Raw genomic sequence first — 8,619 nt, forward strand, 5'->3', positions numbered from 1 at the left:
CACTCGGGAAGTGACAGGCACAGTGTCCAGGTTCCTCCACGGAGGCGGGAGGGGCATGAGCAGAGTATTGATGAAGTTGGAGGCCATGCAGTCTGACAGTGGTTCAGTTTTGTCATTAGGAAGGACTCAGTCACAAGAAAGAGGGTGCATGCTAATACAGCAGGCCGAGAAGTGGCTGGAGGATGCAACGAAACCCACCGCAGCAGAAACAAGGTCTGCTCCTGTTCATACTACTCAACGTAAATGGCCCGCAGCCATTGAGGCCTCAATGACCAGCCTCAGCAGTGAGTAAGAGGCCGGGGTTGTTAGTGTGGGGTCTCACAGTTTCCAACATAAATATGGATCTATTGAAGAGGGAATAGATGACTGGAGGTGGGAGGACGAACTGGTGGAGTTAAAGGGGACAGGTGGAAGGATCCCAGGAACGCCAGATGCTGAGGCACTGGAGGCAATCACGCAGTGACCGAAAAAGGAAAGCCGTTCATCCGGAAGAAAGCCAGGAACCAGTGTGGAGCGCAAGCGTCCCCGTTGCCGTGACTACGAGTTTCACAAACATATGATTTATCAAGTCACGGAAATAGCAGCAACAGGAATATTTAAATCTAATGGAGGGGCGGGTTGTGGGCAGAACTGGAGGAAAGTAATGTGGTAACCAGTGCCATTAACCCCTCGGTGCCCTTACCTTCATAATAGACCACAATTGATGAATCGTCTTTAAAAATATCTATAAATGCAAGTGTGTACTAAAATAGTATATACAGTAATAATACAATATAAAATACGATATAAAATATTAACCATATCAAAATATATAGGCAAAGCTGAGCACATAGTTGTAGTATAAACAATACCATATGACTTATCATCTTCTGATCAGTGTATTCTGACAGCAGAGGAGTCCCTGCTGTCAGAATACAATAGTGCAGTGGGGAGGATGCCTCCATTCATCTTGATTGTGTGGATGGGGGAATCCGCAAAATTTTTTTTAATTAATCCTCCGGCTGATCAAAAAAAAAAAAGAGTCATATATGGCCAGCTTTAGGAGTTTGCGATCTGGTGTATTCCATACAGTATTATGACATTTATTGAAGGGTGCTGAATAGTGTTGAGCGAACACGGACTGTATTATTCGTGTTCGTACCGAATAATTGGATTTTTTGTACCCGAACACGGACACGGACACTTTACTGTATGTTCGGGTAAAAATCCGTGTTCGGTCGTTTTATTTCCGGGTTTTGCATGCTTTGGCGCTCTTTTCATGGCGGGCTTTCAACAGCCAATCAACAATCGTTTAACTGGTGTGCCTTAAGCCATCCCAGCCATGCCTGCAAATGTCTCAGTAGCTGTGATTGGCCGTCTGAAGCATGTGACCAAGTCTTTATAAGTTCGAGGCAGCCGCAGCGGCGTCATTATGCTGCTTAGATTCAGGGACAGAGCACACATCAACGTGCTGGCTGCTGATTAGGGAAAGATAGGCAGGAAAAAACCATTTGTGTCCGGATAGAATTGAGGGACAGGTCGGAGTGTTTAGGCAGGGCGAGTTGTAGGCATTTTAGGGATAGAGTCTGCTGAATTATAGGGTCAGTGTCTTCTACAAACTACAATCGATATTGCTGTGTGGGGGGTGGGGTCTGCACTCAATCCTGATCTACGATCTCTTCTCAATCCTGTTAGGGACAGAGTCTGCTGAATTTTAGGGAAACTGTGTTCTACAAACTACAATCGATATTGCTGTGTGGTGTGGGATTGGAGATAGGCAGGTGTCAGTGATCCACATCCATTTTTCTGTGTGTGAGCTGCAGTGAACACAATCTTTTTGGGCTGCAGTGAACACAATCTTTTTGGGCTGCAGTGAACACAATCTTTTTGGGCTGCAGTGAACACAATCTTTTTGGGGTGCAGTGAACAAAATCTTTTTGGGGTGCAGTGAACACAATCCTTTTTGGTGTGCAGTGAACACAATCTTTGTGGGGTGCAGTGAACAAAATCCTTTGTGGGGTGCAGTGAACACAATCTTTTTGGGGTGCAGTGAACAAAATCCTTTTTGGGGTGCAGTGAACAACATCCTTTTTGGGGTGCAGTGAACACAATCTTTTTGGGGTGCAGTGAACAAAATCCTTTGTGGGGTGCAGTGAACACAATCTTTTTGGGGTGCAGTGAACACAATCTTTTTGGGGTGGAGTGAACAACATCCTTTTTGGGGTGCAGTGAACAAAATCCTTTTTGGGGTGCAGTGAACAAAATCATTTTTGGGGTGCAGTGAACACAATCTTTGTGGGGTGCAGTGAACACAATCTTTTTGGGGTGGAGTGAACAACATCCTTTTTGGGGTGCAGTGAACAACATCCTTTTTGGGGTGCAGTGAACACAATCTTTTTGGGGTGCAGTGAACACAATCTTTGTGGGGTACAGTGAACAGAATCTTTGTGGGGTGCAGTGAACACAATCTTTGGGGGGTACAGTGAACACAATCTTTGTGAGGTGCAGTGAACACAATCTTTGTGGGGTGCAGTGAACACAATCATTGTGGGGTGCAGTGAACTCAATCTTTGTGGGGTACAGTGAACACAATCTCATACTTCTGAAGGTTTGAGGGTGCTGCCTGTTCCATACTCCCCCTACTCCTCATCTAGCCTTTTAGGGGTACAAACAATAGTAATTGGGGCCTAGTGTGGTTGTGTACGTGTGATATACATACACTTTTTTGGGATCATATTTTCTATTCCGCTATTTAATCAAAAACCTTTGGGGATCAGTTAAATTGGGGGATAGTCTGTGTTGGTACGTGTGAGAGAGATCCACCTTTCCAAGTTGTTGGGGTTCATCTCATACTTCTGAAGGTTTGAGGGTGCTGCCTGTTCCATACTCCCCCTACTCCTAGCCTTTTAGGGGTACAAACAATAGTAATTGGGGCCTAGTGTGGTTGTGTACGTGTGATATACATACACTTTTTTGGGATCATATTTTCTATTCCGCTATTTAATCAAAAACCTTTGGGGATCAGTTAAATTGGGGGATAGTCTGTGTTGGTACGTGTGAGAGAGATCCACCTTTCCAAGTTGTTGGGGTTCATCTCATACTTCTGAAGGTTTGAGGGTGCTGCCTGTTCCATACTCCCCCTACTCCTAGCCTTTTAGGGGTACAAACAATAGTAATTGGGGCCTAGTGTGGTTGTGTACGTGTGATATACATACACTTTTTTGGGATCATATTTTCTATTCCGCTATTTAATCAAAAACCTTTGGGGATCAGTTAAATTGGGGGATAGTCTGTGTTGGTACGTGTGAGAGAGATCCACCTTTCCAAGTTGTTGGGGTTCATCTCATACTTCTGAAGGTTTGAGGGTGCTGCCTGTTCCATACTCCCCCTACTCCTAGCCTTTTAGGGGTACAAACAATAGTAATTGGGGCCTAGTGTGGTTGTGTACGTGTGATATACATACACTTTTTTGGGATCATATTTTCTATTCCGCTATTTAATCAAAAACCTTTGGGGATCAGTTAAATTGGGGGATAGTCTGTGTTGGTACGTGTGAGAGAGATCCACCTTTCCAAGTTGTTGGGGTTCATCTCATACTTCTGAAGGTTTGAGGGTGCTGCCTGTTCCATACTCCCCCTACTCCTAGCCTTTTAGGGGTACAAACAATAGTAATTGGGGCCTAGTGTGGTTGTGTACGTGTGATATACATACACTTTTTTGGGATCATATTTTCTATTCCGCTATTTAATCAAAAACCTTTGGGGATCAGTTAAATTGGGGGATAGTCTGTGTTGGTACGTGTGAGAGAGATCCACCTTTCCAAGTTGTTGGGGTTCATCTCATACTTCTGAAGGTTTGAGGGTGCTGCCTGTTCCATACTCCCCCTACTCCTAGCCTTTTAGGGGTACAAACAATAGTAATTGGGGCCTAGTGTGGTTGTGTACGTGTGATATACATACACTTTTTTGGGATCATATTTTCTATTCCGCTATTTAATCAAAAACCTTTGGGGATCAGTTAAATTGGGGGATAGTCTGTGTTGGTACGTGTGAGAGAGATCCACCTTTCCAAGTTGTTGGGGTTCATCTCATACTTCTGAAGGTTTGAGGGTGCTGCCTGTTCCATACTCCCCCTACTCCTAGCCTTTTAGGGGTACAAACAATAGTAATTGGGGCCTAGTGTGGTTGTGTACGTGTGATATACATACACTTTTTTGGGATCATATTTTCTATTCCGCTATTTAATCAAAAACCTTTGGGGATCAGTTAAATTGGGGGATAGTCTGTGTTGGTACGTGTGAGAGAGATCCACCTTTCCAAGTTGTTGGGGTTCATCTCATACTTCTGAAGGTTTGAGGGTGCTGCCTGTTCCATACTCCCCCTACTCCTAGCCTTTTAGGGGTACAAACAATAGTAATTGGGGCCTAGTGTGGTTGTGTACGTGTGATATACATACACTTTTTTGGGATCATATTTTCTATTCCGCTATTTAATCAAAAACCTTTGGGGATCAGTTAAATTGGGGGATAGTCTGTGTTGGTACGTGTGAGAGAGATCCACCTTTCCAAGTTGTTGGGGTTCATCTCATACTTCTGAAGGTTTGAGGGTGCTGCCTGTTCCATACTCCCCCTACTCCTAGCCTTTTAGGGGTACAAACAATAGTAATTGGGGCCTAGTGTGGTTGTGTACGTGTGATATACATACACTTTTTTTGGATCATATTTTCTATTCCGCTATTTAATCAAAAACCTTTGGGGATCAGTTAAATTGGGGGATAGTCTGTGTCGGTACGTGTGAGAGAGATCCACCTTTCCAAGTTGTTGGGGTTCATCTCATACTTCTGAAGGTTTGAGGGTGCTGCCTGTTCCATACTCCCCCTACTCCTCATCTAGCCTTTTAGGGGTACAAACAATAGTAATTGGGGCCCAGTGTGGTTGTGTACGTGTGATATACATACACTTTTTTGGGATCATATTTTCTATTCCGCTATTTAATCAAAAACCTTTGGGGATCAGTTAAATTGGGGGATAGTCTGTGTCGGTACGTGTGAGAGAGATCCACCTTTCCAAGTTGTTGGGGTTCATCTCATACTTCTGAAGGTTTGAGGGTGCTGCCTGTTCCATACCCCCCCTACTCCTCATCTAGCCTTTTAGGGGTACAAACAATAGTAATTGGGGCCTAGTGTGGTTGTGTACGTGTGATATACATACACTTTTTTTGGATCATATTTTCTATTCCGCTATTTAATCAAAAACCTTTGGGGATCAGTTAAATTGGGGGATAGTCTGTGTCGGTACGTGTGAGAGAGATCCACCTTTCCAAGTTGTTGGGGTTCATCTCATACTTCTGAAGGTTTGAGGGTGCTGCCTGTTCCATATCCCCCCTACTCCTCATCTAGCCTTTTAGGGGTACAAACAATAGTAATTGGGGCCTAGTGTGGTTGTGTACGTGCGAGATACATACACTTTTTTTGATCATATTTCCTATTCCGCTATTCAATAAAAACCTTTGAGGATCAATTGAATTGCGGGATAGTCTGTGTCGGTACGTGTGAGAGAGATCCACCTTTCCAAGTTGTTGGGGTTCATCTCATACTTCTGAAGGTTTGAGGGTGCTGCCTGTTCCATACTCCCCCTACTCCTCATCTAGCCTTTTAGGGGTACAAACAATAGTAATTGGGGCCCAGTGTGGTTGTGTACGTGTGATATACATACACTTTTTTTGGATCATATTTTCTATTCCGCTATTTAATTTAACTGGGCCTCCATGCGAGACCTGTGTGCCTTGTTGCGCTGTTTTGAGTACTCCACCAACATGGCCAGTGGCAATGACGCCGTTCTCAGCTTAACTATCCCACTTCTATGCCTCCTTGAAAAAACAATTCGGGCGATGATGGAAGAGGATGTGGCACAGGATGAGGAGGAGGAGGAGGATGAAGAGGTAACATTTCCAAGGCTTTCAGGGCAGTCATTCGCAAGGGGCTCCGAGGGTGGGTTCCTGCACACGCAAACGCCAGGGACGCAATTGTCCAGCAGGGGCACAGTTCTGGAGGGTGAGGAGGATGAGGAGGAGGAGGAGCTGGAGGAGGAGATGGAACCATGTTCACAGCAGGGTGGCACCCAGGCCAGCTCATGGCCATCACTGGTGCGTGGCTGGGGGGATACAGAGGACACGGACGATACACCTCCCACAGAGGACAGCCTTTCGTTGCCTCTGGGCAGCCTGGCACACATGAGCGATTACATGCTGCAGTGTCTCCACAACGACCGCCGAGTTGCCCACATTCTAACTTGTGCTGATTACTGGGTGGCCACGCTGCTGGATCCCCGTTACAAGGACAACGTACCGTCCTTAATTCACTCACTGGAGCGCGATCGCAAGATGCGCGAGTACAAGCGCACGCTGGTAGACGCCATGCTGCTGGCATTCCCATCTGACAGCGGGGCCACAGTGGAAGCACAAGGCAGAGGAGGAGGAGGAGGAGGTCGCCAACGCAACCAGGGCACCGCCAGCACCTCAGAAGGCAGGGTTAGCATGGCCGAAATGTGGAAAAGCTTTGTCAGCACGCCACAACAAACAGCAGCACCAGCAGCTCAGATGGAACGTCTTAGCAGGAGGCAGCATTTTACCAACATGGTGGAGCAGTATGTGTGCACACGCCTACATGTAGTGAATGACGGGTCTGCCCCCTTCAACTTCTGGGTCTCCAAATTGGGCACATGGCTTGAGCTTGCCCTTTACGCCTTGGAGGTGCTGGCGTGCCCTGCAGCCAGTGTATTATCTGAACGGGTATTTAGCACGGCTGGGGGCGTTATAACAGACAAGCGCAGCCGCCTGTCCAGAGACAATGTGGACAAGCTCACGTTCATTAAAATGAACCAGGCATGGATCCCACGGGACTTTTCCGTACCTTATGCAGAATAGCAATGGATACCGACCTTACCCACCCATTGTTCCATTTTTGCTCTTTCTCACTCTTTTGGGGTGTACCCTCATTTAAAATTTTTGAAAAGAAGCAGTGTTGGCTACCTCGTCCTCCTCCTCAGGGCCAGATTAATGTAGGGGCTATTGGAGCTGCAGCTCCAGGCCCCTACCTTTTATATAGGCCCCGGGTTGGCCATATTCACTGTTACCGCTCTTCTGTCACTTGTAAACACAGAAGTCTGGCTTCTATGCTCGCTTCCCCAGGCAGCACCCTCAGAACCTCCCCACACAGCGTGAAGGCCGGACAAGGAGGGACAGTTGGCGATGCATGGATGTGTTTATGGGCTTCAGAGACAGCATCCCATGTTGAATTAGGCATGCATGGCTGCACCCTTCCTCCTCTGGGTGCATGGCAAGGCACGGCCCTTAAGGCCCTTCAAAATCCTCAGCACCAAGCCCATGATGCTGTTAATCCGGCCCTGGTCCTCCTCCACCGCCGCTTCCACCTACACCGCCCATAGGTGTGCGCAGCCTATTGCATTAAGGTGTGCACCCCAAAGTTGAAATACACATGCATGTGTTTGCCAGCAGGGAGAGTAATGTATCGGGGCCATGTACCTGTAGGCAAGGAGAAATAGAGCAGAGCAGGTCCCAGGGAGATCTTTCCCATCTCCTCACTGGCAATGCTATGTGCCCTAGGTGATTAGGGTGTGCCCAGGCACACCCAGCACACCCTGTGCGCACGCCTATGTCACCGCCACATCCACCACCACCTCAACCTCCCTCCTACTCCATATGGGCCTCGTCCTTCAGAGATGAAGAAGAACATTGTTTTATTTTTCTGTTTTTTTTTTGTTGTTTTAAGTTATTTCCCTATCCACATTTGTTTGCAGAGCACTTGCCATGCTCTTAATTACGTTTTGCTGCCATTTGCAGCACTCTAGCCCTTTCCTTTGGTGTTTTAGAGCCATTTTAGTGCCTTAAAGTTCGGGTCCCCATTGACTTCAATGGGGTTCGGTGTCCGGGAAAAGTTCGGTAAAAGTCCGGGACACGGACCCGGACTTTTTTTTAAAGTTCGGCCGAACCCGTCGAACACGGACATCTAGGTGTTCGCTCAACCCTAGTGCTGAAGTGAGGTAGATACCTGATGGCCCCGCTCGTCAGTTCCGGGGCAGACGCGTCATCCCTGCACAGCTTCTGGGCATGCCAGAAGCATGCCTGAATCTCCTTTCTGATATTGCTTCACTATTTTTCGCCGCAGCATTGGGGGAATTGGTGATCCTCCGCCCATCTTGACTTCTAAGAGACACTTCCACTCTGAGAGGCTCTTTTTATACCCAATCATGTTGTCAATTGCCCCTAATAATTTGCAAATTGGTCCTCCAGCTGTTCCTTATATGTACATTTAACTTTTCCGACCTCTTATTGCGACCTGTCCCAACTTTTTTGGAATGTGTAGCTCTCATTAAATCCAAAATGAGCCAATGTTTGGCATGGTATTTCAAAATGTCTCACTCAACATTTGATATGTTATCTATATTATATTGTGAATAAAATATAAGTTTATGAGGTTTGTAAATTAGTCCATTCCCTTTTTACTCACATCTAGTACAGTGTCCCAACTTTTGTGGAATTGGGTCTGTATATGTATATATATATATATATATATATATACTTTAACTTATTTATAGTTATATATTATATTATAATTTATGAG

The sequence above is a fragment of the Pelophylax lessonae genome (genome assembly GCF_965119305.1).
Source record: "Pelophylax lessonae genome assembly, chromosome: 9".
Taxonomy (NCBI): domain Eukaryota; kingdom Metazoa; phylum Chordata; class Amphibia; order Anura; family Ranidae; genus Pelophylax; species Pelophylax lessonae.